General features: G+C 39.7%; 1 protein-coding gene across 1 annotated transcript in view; it reads left to right on the forward strand.

Annotated features, from left to right (window-relative positions):
- Positions 1-15,176, forward strand: part of SEMA6D (semaphorin 6D) — a 573,086-nt gene that overhangs the window by 190,844 nt on the left and 367,066 nt on the right. The window lies entirely within an intron of this gene.

The raw sequence follows: 15,176 nt of genomic DNA on the forward strand, positions 1-15,176 counted from the left end.
ACTACTTCCCTTTTGCCATTTTTGACCAAAGCAAACCTCATTAAGATCACTGTGGTCTTACAGATATGTTTTTCAGAGATGCCCCCTGAATTTGTAGCTTTCCTTGACATTTTTTAAACTGAGAAATGATGAAATTCCCAAATACATAAAGGTAAGGCATTACAGTATACCTGATTATAAAGTTACATACATAACATGTATTTGAAATGTGGGAAACTAAGTAAGACAAAGTGCTTCAATTAGTTGTACTTTGGAAAATATATTATACGACATTGTTCTACTAAGCACTGTGAGGGGGAAGAGATTTCCTTCAAAGAGTACCCTTGGGATTTCAGAAACATTTCTGCTTTTGGGGAGTGAGAGTTATAAAATGTCGTCGGAAAGTTGTGAAATTTAATATGCAAATCTTCATTGGCTTTGTGAATGGAGAAGTCAAATGAAATAGTCAAATCCTGTGGCGCAAACCCTGATTTTCAAAGCAGAAAGCTGCGATAAGAGGTTCACGGTGCCTCTTCTTGTTTTTTAAATTTTCCATGGATTGTCAGAAAGATATTTTGTTGACTGTTACATGGTACAAAAGGAGCACATCCTTTTGAAACAACAAGAAACCATTGAGTAGCATCGCCATGATGCAGTGATAGCTCCCCAGTCCATTGCCAGCAAGCTGCCCCAGAGGTGATGGAACAGAGAGACAAAATGCTGATGCTCAGACCAATTTAAAACCCGCAACAAGAAGCAAGGGGAAAGGAAGAGGGCAGGGTAGCACACCTAGGATAGAGCACAGATGTGGGGAAAGACCACCCTGCCTGAATCTGATATGTGCAATATTCATACACAGGGTTAGCTACTCAGTTTATAGGCCCCCGTGCAAAATGAAAATGTAGGGGCTCTGTTGGAAAAACAGGAAAAAGTGCCAGTAATGATACTAAAACATCAAGGTTTTCCTTTCATCTGGGTGTCTTCTTTCCTTACACATGTACTCCATTCCCTCGTTGGACTTCCCATGTAAAACGTAAGTTGAAAAATAAAATGATTAAGAATCTTGAAACAGTGATAGCAGAGCATGAAACCAAGTGTGGGCCCTTCAAGGTCTAGTCCTACATCCTGTTTCTCTGACAGATCAGCCTTTTTGTTGATGGTCTTGAGCAACTGGTAGAGGTTGGTGAAAGACTGAGGCAGGAATGGGAGAAATGGCCAGCTCGAATTTGGACACACTTGTTTGGAGGGCCCTCATAGACTTCTGTGTGGACGATCAACAGGCCTGCTTGGGCCTACTTGGGTAAATGGGTTTTGCTTATTTGTAGGTCAGCTAGAGATACCATTCTGATATTTGTCTGCATGGTAAGTTATTCGAAGCTATAAACCAAATGAAATCACAAAGACAGAGAAAGAATGGAGGGTGTAGAGGAGGGGAAAAAGTTTGTTTTTCTGCCAAGATTTCAAGCTTCATGAGGTCAGATCATGTATTTTAATTTGTTTTTGCAATTCATGAGCAGAGTGTCTTATACATCATAGGTGTTAGATAAATGTTCAAAAAGTGAATGAATATGTAACTAGCAAGCTATTCAGAAGTATTATTTTTTTACACACAGACTTTTTCTTAACTCACTCTAACTTGGAAAGGGTTTGTTTTCCTATCAGAAATTATATATTGAGGAACGCCTGGGTGGCTCAGTGGGTTAAAGCCTTTGCCTTTGGCTCAGGTCATGATCCCAGGGTTCTGGGATTGAGCCCCACATCGGGCTCTCTGCTCAGCAGGGAGCCTGCTTTCCCTCTCTCTCTCTCTCTGCCTGCCTCTCTGCCTACTTGTGATCTCTGTCAAATACATAAATAAAATCTTTTTAAAAAAAAGAAATTATACATTGAAATATGCATGCCTGTTAGAGGTGATTTTATTGTTTTATTCCTATAAGTAATTAACCTGTTTCCCATACCTTCTGTGATACCAATTAAAAATATTTAGTGTGGAATAACTCAGTCAGATGTAACTTCAGCATTTTCTTCCTCTTCACCGCTTCTCACTGAAGATGTTGTAACATAACTATTATCTCATATATCCATTATCTCTAGGAGCTTCATAAGCCATTTCCAGTGGCTATTTGCTTCACTGTTTGCTAAGATTTTGTTCCTCTGGAAAAATTTCCATTGCTGTTTTTCATTTCCTTTGGAAAGAGAAAAAAAGGCAAAATAGAACAACAGTATCTTTCAAAATGTGCTTTATGAACAAATATGCTTATAAAACCTAGTTTCTCAAATCGCTACACAGATTGAAAGCCCTTCCTTCAGCACTCACACCATCTCCCAACCCCCAACACGTTCCCTAGCAAAAATCCAGAACAGTGTCTACCTTATGAAAAATCTTCTAATCCCAGCCATGGCATTTGTGACTTGGCTAATTATGAAGTACAATTAAAAGATGATTAAGAATTGTTCCCTTCTTAGCCAGAACTCAGGAAGTGTTCTCTTTGTTCTCACCTATTTAATCACCTTTGCAGTCATTTTCAATCTAGCTTTACTCCTTTTGACATATCCCAAAATAGCCTTTTTAATTCTGGCCGGAGATGTTCTTTCTTCTTATCTGATCTGGCTCTGTCTCCTGCTTTATTGGCTGCTATCAAATAAGATACCCTTTCAAACCATCTAAAGTCATAGATGCCTCACTTTTCAGGCTATAAATTCCTGAACTTCTGCTTGTCTTTGGTGAGTCTTCAGAGTAGGACCAAGGGTCCCAGAGTCTGCGTCTATGCCAATAAGATGAACAAGGGGTTTATTGTTGTTTCGCTTCTTAAATACCCCAAAAGCCTGATGATAACCATTCTCATCCTTGTTCCCCATGATTCTGAGCCTTCAGCTGAGAATTTTAAAAGAACAGAGACATATGTGGCTTGGCACAGAAGAGGGAAGACATTATAATTTTAGAAACAGGGAAGGGTATGAAGACCCGAAAGTGAGAGCAAGGGAGTAGTATTGGGTGGTGCCATGGCCATTGCTGTGGGAGTCCTGAAGTCAGCTGATGGCTCTGAGTGGCTGTCACCAATCTCACAGGAACCAACCTGATACTTTTGCCTCTGCAACTCAAAGAAGATACCATGAATATAGGGCCCTCCTCTAGAGAGTGTCTGGGGTCCTTGGCTCAGGAGCCACACTGTCTGGATAAACTTGCCACCAGCAAAACCTTGGGCAAGAACTTACCCTCTTTGTGCCTTAAAAATAGTCATTAGAATGCACCACTGAAAGATTGATATGACTATGCTTTAGTTAACGTTTGTGAGTCATAAGTCTTACCAAATGCTTTCACATAAATTCTTTACATGAGTATTCTGTAAATTTATATTCACTTGTAAAAATCTAAAGTATTGTACTTTTTCTCAGTTAAAAACAAAAATCTTTTTGCTATTTTTATTATTTTCTATTATTATCTGCATTTTAGTGAAGAAAAAAACAACAAAGACTAGAAGAGGTTAAGTGATTTGCTCAAGGTTACATAGCTGGTTATTCTAGGCCACAAACCCACAGTGAGCTTTCTAGTCCAGTGAGATTCCCATGACAACTCAGCTCACAACAATCTGCTTTTAATCTAGTGCCAAAGCAACATTCAACTTACTGATTCTCCTACCAGCCACCATCCTGTTGAATCTCTCCAAAAACTTCACTTAACTCAGGGCCTGGGAACTATATATCAGCCACCGGGGAACTATATATCTTTTCTTCCCAAATCATGGCCTCCTAGACTTCAACTCCTCTGGCTCCCTGGCTGATGCCCTAGATCTGCTTTCAGATTCCATCACATTGTAAGACCAAAAATAGGGGATTTGTGGTTTGAGGATCTGTGCTTCCATAATTGTTACTCACCATCATCAGCAGGAAAGAACATGCTCCCTTGCCCAGGGCTGAGACCCAGTGTCTTATGCTGGGGAAAGCATGGTGGGGCTGGCCCAGGCTCCTTGGGGGAGAGACTGCTCTAAAGGCGTGGAACAAATTTGAAGGATAATTATGTTATCTCACTTATTAAAGTGGAATTACCTGAGGATAGACATCAAACTAAAGGACAGACTATCCAAAGAAAAGACATTTGGAAAAAGTTCCTTGAGAGATGAGGCCTTTAGTGGGGTCAGTCAATAAAAACATCAATTTGTTAGGCTCATCTGGGCCCAGACTGAGCTAAAAACAGGGAAGTATTTTTGAAATTGAATCAGAAAAGTTCTTAAATAAGAAGAGTTGGAATTTAGGTCATAGACTGGGATGTGTTTGTTTTGAAGAATTTCATACCTATGATACCCTCCTTTCCATCCATAATATGTTTAATGGGCTTCCAGCGAGTCCTGAGAAAGGTTTTTCAACTCAGCAATGGACAATGGCATATTGGACAATGATGCTTTAATCAAAAGAACAAAAATTGCAGCCTCAAAAGATACTTCTCAGTGAACACCTTCTAGGTGCTACAAACTGTGCAGAATCCTTTCTATTCATTCTCTTATTTAATATTTCTTACAAACCTATGAGGCACACATTAGCCCCATTTTTATGAGAAGAAGCAGAGTTCTTTGAGAGGTTGTTATCGGCTGCTATTGTTGAGGAATCTCTGGAATTATAATCGTGTCTGGATTATCAAGGAAGCTTTGAAGCTACCTTTCTAATGATACACAATTTAACAAGCATTTGTCCGTTTCTATGTAGATGACTGACCTTCTGTGGACTAGTTCTGAAGTGCACATACTGGCTTACTGGCTTTCATGGTGTGAGGATGTTGTTTTGAAGATCCGTACTTACATAACATTATTTGGAAGCTATGCTGTGGTGGGAAATAATCCAATATAAAATCAGGCAGACTTTTGTCAAAGAATTTGTAACAGAGGCAGAACAGCCTGGGGGCCAAGGATAGAGATTCAAGAGCTGGCTGTCTGGGTTTGAATCCCATCCTGTCCTTTATTAGTAGTGAGACAAATTATTTAACTTATTTGTGCCTTCATTTCCTCATGTGTAAAAGGGAGATAGTAATGGTAGCCTACCTCATAGGGTTGTTGAGAGGATTAAACGATTAGCTTATTTAAAACTCTTGGAATCATGCCTGATGCTTAGTAAAGACTGCAAATATTAGCTATTGTTTTATTATTATTATTGACATAGGGAATTGTCTTGTGTCTTATTTCTGTATACAATATAATCATTTCATTCTTCTGCTCAAATCCTTTCCTAATCCCACATTCCTTTTATAAATTACAATAACTTTCATTTTTGACAATTTAACACGTGCCAGTATCGTGACAAACAATGGTCTCATTTAACCTACACAAAAATCGTAAAAGGTCAGCAGGGTTATGAACATCTCTGTGCAGATGAGAACAATGGGATTCCAAGAGATTTTAGAATTTGCCAAGATAGTAAAGCTAACAGTGGCAAATTTTGAGGAGAGACCTAGTTTTGATGATGTCAATGTTATTCATCACTGTGTTATAATTTGTAACCTCCCTGCATCCCACCGCCTGCTCACCCAATAGCCTTCAGCACGCTGTGGCACCCACCTTGCCAGCCTGTTCTCACCCAACATCTTCACAGAAGTTTACACTCCACTCTAGGAATGCTAAATGCCTTGTAGGGTTCTAAGCTCTTCTACGTCCTGCGGTTCTGCTTGTAGCGCTCTCCCCTTCTCTAGTGCCCTGTCCAATGGTAAATTAAGAAAGTAATGACTCACTCTTCAAGAATCATGTGTCACCTCTCCTTTGGGGTCCTCTCTTACTTTTAATAGCATATATTAGGCTGTTTTGTCTCCATGCACTCATACCATCCATTATTCAATGTCCGGCTTTTTTCCTTCTTAAAAATATTTGACATCCCACCAGACTGCGAGCCTTTCAAGAATAGGTAAATTTTGCTTTTAATCTCTGCCTTCTCCAGAAGCCAGAAATGAGTCTTTTACAAAGTAAGCAAGTCATAAAATTATAAAATAATGGAATCAATGAATACAAATTTCAGATTATCTTCTAGAGCAGCATGGTCCAATAGAACTTCTTTATGATAATGAAAATGTTTAGTATCTGTCCAGTTGAAACTATGAAATGTGGGTGATACCACTGTGGAACTGTAATGTTATTTAGCTGTAAGTAATCTATATTTAAATAATTGCTTGTGGCTAGTGGCTAATATACTGGACAGCAGAGTCATTGAGTTAGAGCTGAAGCAAGGTTCTGTTGAAAGTTCTTCTCGAGTGTGCCTTATCTTTATTTCCTTCTCAGATATACTGTATCTTATATTTGGTCAAAGTCAGGATGCTACCTATGTTGGAGAACAGAGATTTTAAGATACTATGATGATCTGGGGCGCCTGGGTGGCTCAGTGGGTTAAGCCGCTGCCTTCGGCTCAGGTCATGATCTCAGGGTCTTGGGATCGAGTCCCGCATCGGGCTCTCTGCTCAGCAGGGAGCCTGCTTCCTCCTCTCTCTCTGCCTGCCTCTCTGCCTACTTGTGATCTCTCTCTGTCAAATAAATAAATAAAACCTTTAAAAAAAAAAAGATACTATGATGATTAGTATTCTATTCTATTAGCACGTTACAGCCCCTCTGCTGATGGGCTTCTCAGGGGGGAAATTTGTGTTTTTGGAGACACCCAGGTAACTACAGCAATAATTTTTGTGATAGGGTTAACAATTTTCTCCACTGTCTTTGGGCTCATGGGGGATATTTGGGGCCAGAGTGAGATTTCTGTGTTGGGTGCCTTCAGGTTTCCTGCAAAGCTAGCACATGCGAAAAGACCTCAGCCTCTTTTTATCTGCTTCCATTGGGCCCCTCTGACATTATGCACGTATATCTGTTTTCCACTTGTCTTATTATAGTGTCATTATTTGTTTGTGTTCTATTTTCTCCCCATCCTGAGTGACTTCATTGTGCACCAAACTTCTTTTTATGGATCTTTATTTGCCTAGGACTTACCATAGCACTTGATGGAAGGAAAGAGGGTCAGTAAATGTTTGACGAATGCATGAGTAAACACTGAATGGAGGAATAATCCAACAACTCCTGGGATTCTGAGAGACCTAATACGTTCATCACAGAAGAAATATACCGGAGTGCTACCAGCCTGCAGCAGTGTCACCCCCTAGACAGAGAGAGACATGTAGGCACAGAAACTTGTCCTGTTCACAGGACAATCACAAAAAGAAGCAGTTATGCATTCTAGGCCAGTCCAGACAGTTCGACTGGGTGGACTTTCCGTCAAGTTGGCAGTACCATCTTGCAGTCCACCGGAGGGAGTTTGAATTTAATGAATAGGAAGCAACAAGCTGTTTTAACAAAAGCTGTTTTTCACAATCCATGTGTTGGCTAGAGAGCTTGCCCAGCTTCCCTGGGGTCTGAAATGAACTTGACTGGTAGACGTGCAACTCTCTTCCTTGCACAATCTTTGTCTGAAAAGGGCCTATGGAAAAAAATGTGAACGTGATGAGAGAACCCCGTAAGTCCATACTGTGCACACACAGATACACCTATCCTCGGAGGGGGCAGTAGCAAATTAAATGCTGAATGGGCTTCATCTCAGTTCAATTCAATTCAATCAAAATTTAGTGAGTATGTACTTGATGGGGAGATACATGAATAATTAATGAATAATTAAGACACTGTTTCTTCCTTTAAAAAATTCACAACCTAGTACAGCAGAAAGGCTGGTAAACTAATGACTTGTAACAGTATATGATGAATGCAATAATAGAGGTGAGCTGGGTCCAGTGGTAGCACAATGGAGGGAATGGTTAGCTTTACCCGAGTTTGTCTTGAACCATGTGTAGAAATTCTTTGGCTAAATGGGTTGGGCTGGGGGAGAGACTAGAAGGGAAGGAAAGGACTCTCTAGTTCGAAGCAAGAGCATAAGGATGTGAAAGAGCTTCAGGGAAAGGTGGCGTGTTCCAGTGGGGACTACTGAGTGTTGATTTCATCAGAAGATTGCTCTGCTTATGGAGTTTGAGAGAGGATTCCTGCTATTATATATAGGACAGATTGACAAGAGGAAACCCCCTAAATAGGAAGGGCAGCTAGGAAGCAATTATGCCAATTTTAGGGTGAGAGGTTTAGGATCCCAGTTAGAATTATGGCTGTGAAAATAAAGAGCGAGACTTTCCAAGGTAATTCTAAAGAAGTGATTCTCAACCTATCTTTCTTTCTTTCTTTTTGGTTATATTTCATTATTGCCATGATTATTTTTATTCTCAAATCATTCCATTTTTAAAAATTTTGTTATGTTAGTCTCAACTTCCTTTCTGTATGATAACTTTGAGAAATAAAATATACACGACTCTGCAATAGTCCTAGTACACTACATTAGTGTTTTTAGAAAGAACATGGGGGTATTACCTGGAAAATCACCCTAGGTGATTCTGGTATATAAACCATCTTCTAACCACCCCCAACAAGGATAATCCCTATTCCAGAAGAAAAAAAGAACTTTGTGAGCACTCAGAAGTAGAGGGATTATGATTGAAGATGTAAAAAATGTTATCATTTACTGAGAACCTACAATGACCTATGTTCTGATCCTGATAATAGCATTATAGGGTAAGTATTCATCCTCATTTTACCAAGGAGGGACCTATAATTCAGTTAGATGCTGAAACTTGCTCTAGCTCCCATTACTACCAGAGGCTATACCTGAATTTAAGCCAAGGACCATCTTATTACAAAACCTAAGCTCTTTGCAGCATGTAACACTACTTCTATCTTGAGAGCTTTAAACCTGTGACCTGAGAAAGCCCTAACATTATAACAGAGGGGTGTCCTTTATAGTAAAGAACAAATTGGCAAAGGGATAAGTTTCAGTACCCTGATCTGTTGCCTTCTAGAGATAGCTTTTTTCCGCTCTGATATCACTACTATAGTATGCCAAAGAATGATGGAGAATCATTCTAATTTGCTAGAAGCATGTGATAGGGAAATGAGGGGGTCATTCGTTCATTTTTTTCAATTAACATGTATTTATTAAGCTAATATATCTTAGGTATTTTGCTTGTATAGAGGATAAAAAGGTATATTTATAGGCATTGTTCTTGCCCTCCAGAAATTCATAGCTTTGTGCAGGCTAAAACATGTAAGCTACAATTCCAATAGTGAGTGCTAAGTGGTCAAGTAAAGATGTGTGCAGTGTTATGAGAATAAAGCAGAGGGAATAATCAGCTCTGTCCTAGAGTTTGAATAAGTCTTCAGCCAGCTGCTTATCTGGCAGCTGTTTCTTAAGAGAATGAGTAGGAAGTTTGCCCAGTGGAGAAGTGAGAAAGGAAGAGGGGACAAGCAGAGCAAAGGCATAGTATACTGCATGTGTTTTAGAAGATGTAAGAAGCTCCGGGTGGAGAGAAGTGATTATAAAGGACTTTGTATTCTCTTCTAGGAGCAGGAATCTCATCCTGGAGTAAGGTGGTGTTGGTAGGGAGGAGGTGTGAAGGAGTTGAGAGAAATGGCAAGAAATTAGTGTCTCAGAAAAACATTTTGAGAATCAATGGGGAATGATTGGACTGGAGGAGAATGGTGCCAGGAGAGCAGGATCAGACCCTAGAGTCCCACGTCAAGGCAGAGCCTCAGTCCATCATAACTATGCAACCCCAGCCTTCACACACTTCTTCAGAGGGTTAAGAAATTTTAGAGGTCAGGTGTGAAGAAGAAGTTTTGCCCAGCCCTTGCTAGCACAGAGAGTCCAAGGTCTAGGGCTGCTTACCTGCTTATAGAGTGATCAGTGCCTCAGGGCCTTTCCCATAGCAACGAATTAGTCCTTGACACCTAGACATTCTCTCTACTTTTGTTTTTGCTTCTCCTGTTGCCTAAGGGCTCTTCTTCTGACTTGCATAATTCCCTCATCTACCCGGAATGCCTCATATAAACTCTGCGGCTGCTAATATTTCATTGTCATTTTCAGCTCTATTCCATCTTTCTCTCAATCATTCTTTAGAGCAGGGATGTCATCTAGAGGGGTTCTGCAGCGTGCATAAATGAGTTATGAATCCTCGTGATTTCAAGAGGGTTACCAAATCCCTTTCAGCAGAACCAGGCATCTGGTAACTCCAAAGTGTGAAAAGGACATTATGCATATGTATGCAGAGACACATGCCCTGCAGCGCTTCCCAAGAACACACCACGTTTTCATTCACACAGGCGCCATATGCAAAAGGACCCTGCTCTTGGAAAGGAAGAGAGCTTTAACATATCTTTTCTTCACTATCTTCTCTTCACAGTTCTTCAGTTTCCTTTTTCTGAACCCATGAAAGAAGTATGGTAAAGGTTTTTTGGAACATGTACATTAAGTGTTATTACAGCTCTGCGCATACGTAGGCAGGTAACCATCTCTGGTTACAGGAGAAAGTGAGAAAAGCAACAAAGCTCAGTCTGCATAAACACAACAAGGAAAACAAAGTCAAGTACCTGCATTAGTTGACATAGATCATTTTGCCCGAACTACACAATTATGGAGAGTGGTACTAACAAATTTCGACAGAAGTGTCCAATAACTTGAACTTTCCTAGATTTCAAAGTGTAATCCAGGGGCCTCACAATGTCATAAAAGGCAGGACGTGGCAGGCTAAGGAGTCTAGATGCTCAGGCAGTGAGGACGGCTCTGGAAATCATATTCCTTTATTTAAAGACTGCGAGGCCGGATTTTGGTTGAGAATGTGGGCTTTAAGTCTGGTTTTGAATCCTGATCTGGTACTGACTTGCTGTATGATTTAAGCGAGTCATTTTACCCACTTTAATCCTTGGGTTTATTTCATTTGTATGAAGGTGATAACGCCTACTTCATGCAGTAGTTATGCAGATTAAGTATGCAAACTTACATAGCCTTTGCAATGGTGTACCGCCCATAGCAAGACCTCAATAACTTCAACTTTGACTGTTTTTACTTTGTTACATGTCTCTTGAACACTTCATTGAACTTCAGTTTCCTTAGTTAAAAAATGGTTCAAAAATGTAAATAAATAAAAATTGGATGAGTGAAAACTTTAGTTTTTGTGGATATTAACAGTGTGTGTAAAGATACTTGGTAAAGTGAAAAATTCCAAATATCCAGAAGGTGTGGTTATTGTCATTATTTTAATGGTACTTGGGCTGTCATTACAGAAAATTTAGGAAAGGTCCATTTGAAATCGATACAGAATGTTACTGTTCCTCAAAGGAACAGGTGCATTCACCCATCACATCCCATTTCTGTCTACCTTTTGGTGTGCAAAGCCGCCAAATACCTGCTGCGTGTATAAGATGGATAAACTTTGAAATAAAGATCAGGACGTCCTCTGTTCCCTCTGAGAGTAGTGTTTACAAGGGGGAGACTTGCAGATTTTACTTTTTACTACTGCTCCACTATTGTCATTCCTGCAGCTTGAAGTTAGAACGTGATTACCAAGGCCCATCGGACTGCCAAGCAGCCAGAAGCTCAGATGCTTGCAAATTCCACCAGTCTTCATCACTTCCTTTTCCACAGAGGTGGCGCTTTCATGCCTTTCTTCATCCTCTGGGGAACTGGTCTCAGAAGCAGGTCCTTGACCACGTTGTTGGGGACCTGGGGGTTTTTTGCCGTGGCTGCCCAAATCCCCTTTCTCAGCGAATTTCTGTCCTTTGACTTCTCATGCCTGTGACTCCCGTGTGGAAGTAGAGGGAACTGGTGGATAAGAACTGCCTCTGACACCGTCTGGTATCCTCAGACAGAGCTGTGTTGGAACCCACTTCTCCCGGCTGTCGCTTGCAGTTGTTTGGCCTGGCTTATGTTATTTTTTCACTCTGATACTTGCTCACTATACTTGTAAATGATAATATATATAATATAATATGTATTATTATAATTTTAATTATTTATTAATTATTTAATAACATAATATAAAATGTTATCTACTTATATATCAATATATATGATAAATATATATACTGAGCAAGATTTTTCTGAGAATCCGTTGAAATAATGTACTTAAAATATCTTCCAAAGAACACTAGTGAAGAGCAAATGCTTTTTTGCTCTCCTGTTCTTTCCCTTTGATTTGTAATAATTCATTAACAGTTATTCTGCAATTTTGGCTCTCTAGACCACTCTTTCCCATGCATAAAATGAAGTTAAACTCAATGATTTATAATTCCTGTACCGTAGTGAAGTTCTAGAATTCCTACAGTTCAAGTGCTGCGTGAGAGGAATAAATGAGGTTGCTCTGCACATTCTTAGGTAGGTGGGATAAAGTCATAGTGATTGAACAGGGAGAATTTGATCTAGCTGCTATTGAATAAGTATAATTATGATAAGCAAATGGGTATTGACAGAAGGAGGAAAGACATACAGAGTCTAATGCTTTCTTAGGTTCAACAAAAGCTGTTTGGATAAACTGATTCACACCAAGGTAATAGAGATTCTCCTGAGCTGTGTTTGTAAATTTGAAAAAGGGCAACTTATAGGGAGCATGAGTTTTTTTCTTGGGAAGGCAATATTTCTCCCTGGCCCTTAATCCACCCTGGCAGGAGTGCCGCGGACCTTCCAGGAGGCACAGTTCCTTGCGGGACAGTAATCTGCATGAGAGCAAGGACTTGGTCTGTTGTTGCCAGGCATACTTGCTGATAATTGACTTTTGGATGAGTACATGAGTATCAGTGATGTACCTAAAATATTAATGCCTGAATGTGGAGTAGGATCCAGAAGAAGAGAACCTAGTGATCATTGTATAATAGCAGGTCTCCTGGAACACTTCCTGAAGGTACCCCAGAGCACTTTTGCAAATGCTGATTATTATTTTTTTTTAAGCTTGTAGACAGCTTTTTCTTGTCTGTCATACAGCTGTGAGTGTGGGAGCACAAGTCTCTGGGGACCTGAGCATATGTTCTCTCCCTGTGAAAACCTAGGAGAGAACCCCAAAGGATACATTGTACCCCTCTCCTAGCCAAGAAAGGAAAATCCTGCTTGAAATGCTCCCTTGGTCAATGAGTAAAACTGCGAGCTGGAAATTCAGCTTTATAAACTTTTCATGTATTAGAATAAAAGTAAATTGATGTATGAGGCTAAAATTCTGTATCCAACCTTCCATGTCAGTCCTCCCAGTTGTTGCCATTTTATTAGCATTTCCTAGAACTGAGGAGCCAGAATAATACTTAGATTTTTCTGGTTCAGCTTTCTCATGTCACAGATGAGAAAACTAAGGTGTAGAGAGGTGAAGTCTACTGCAGAAGGCCACAAAAAGTGTTAGAAGCAGAGCTAGGATTAGAACCAACATCCTTAGGCCACCAATCCAAAGGTTCTTAACCTAATGAGTCAGTGTCCAACTTTAATAATACCATGACAGCTGTAGACCTTCTGGGAGTGGGGGATGGGATGAGGGCAAATGCCTCATAGGGGAACACATAACATTTGCAAATTATTTAAGCTGGCAAGTTGTGGTAGTGATTCCAGGATTCCAGGGGAAAAGCCTTCATGCTGTGCTGTATTACTCAAAGTAGATGTTGTAATCAGCTGTTAAAAAGCAACATAGTTACATGTGAGAGAAAGTGTGGCTTTGGCTATTTTATTTTATTTTTTGTTTAATAACATCATTTGTACAGAAAGCATCTCAACACAACTGGAACAAGTTTGGGTTTATAGCTCTTTCCAAATAAGTCTTACCTGTTTTGTTGTTGGCAGTGTCTGATTTTTAAAAAGCCAATTCCCTTTTTAAATATCACAGCTGTTGTTCCTCTTACATATGCTTCTGCTAAATTCAATGTTTGGCTTATCTCAACCATAGCCAGAAAACACAAGAAGGAGCTGGCTAAAGAGAAAAGTTTTTCTCATTAACTGGGTCTGAAATTGGTCTCAAACCGAATCTTTGGGTTAGGTGTATTAGGGTGATCTGTCTTCCTTGAAAATACATAGTTCTGGACCCTATGCTAGATCTCTTGATTCAGAATCTTTAGGAACTAGGGCCAAATCTTTATTTTTACAAACCTCTGAGTACTTCTTATGCATACTTACATTCAAGAATTGCCTTCCTCAATATTTGCCCAAACATTTTCATCTTTAATAATATGATTCTAGTGTTCATTCTACCCTAAATGACTCTTTGGCGTTTAAATGTTAAGGTAGTACAGAATTCAGAAAGCATATATGAAAAACGTAAGTATATTTTGCTAAAGTTGGTAATCTTGCATTTTTCCAACAAAATACTTTTTCCCCCTCAGCTGAAATACATGGGGCTGTGCTACGGATAATGCCATGATAGGCACTGTGCAGGGTATAGAGACTTCTCTGTTGTCCTAATGTGAAGGGCTCATTTTTATCTTCATAATTGCATATATTCTTGCCATTGAAGAATTACTTCCATAGTTCTGCTTTTTTTTAAATACAAAAATATCAGGTGTATAATTCCAAAAATTACTTTAGCAAATGGTAAATATAAAATTTATGTCTCCTCTTAGCATTAAACAAACTAACACGCACACTCATACTCTGGTAGAATAAAAACCTATAGAAGTATTATTACATTCGATGTTTTCTAACTTTAAAATACCTTGGTTCTGAAAGTGAAAGAAATAAATGTGTGGTAAACAAGTGTATGGATATCTCTTACTCTGAATGAAGCTACAGAGTTACCTCAACGCATTTGAAAATATGTCTCCGTTACCCTCCCACCAGCGAAAGACCTGGAATGCCCGAGTGTGTTTGAAAGATCCTAGTCAGTTGAGGGTCACAGGCTTTGGGTTAAGCCCGATGGACAACCTATTCTGATCTAAGGCTTCTCTGGTTTTTCAAGCAGCTTCAGGGGGGTCCCTAGAGATGTTCATGTATCTACTTTTCACCCTCCTGTATTCAGGTTTTGGATTCTCGAGTTTCCCACTGGGCTCATATCCTTTCTATTTCTGTATAGCAACTTCTGGTTTCAAATCCCTCTAGTTAAGTAGTATAGTCAGATCTGTCCATTCTTACCTGCAAAGCTTCTATTCTAAGAGTGATAGGGAGAACTTGGAAGCCTCTCTGGAGAAGGAGTATAGGACATCCTTGGGGTCCTATATTCACTCTGATGTGGCACCCAGTCAAAACCCAGATGCTCTGGACTATCCAATGCTTGGCCCATAGAATGTCCACAAACTTTTCAGTCATGTAAACATATACTTCATTAAGATTGGATTTGTTCCTTTCCTTTCCATGGAAACTGTGTCCCTATTGTAGGTTATTAAAACTACCCATGCAGTGTGCACCATTATTCT

Source organism: Mustela erminea, chromosome 5, assembly GCF_009829155.1.
Source record: "Mustela erminea isolate mMusErm1 chromosome 5, mMusErm1.Pri, whole genome shotgun sequence".
In the NCBI taxonomy this organism is placed as follows: Eukaryota; Metazoa; Chordata; class Mammalia; order Carnivora; family Mustelidae; genus Mustela; species Mustela erminea.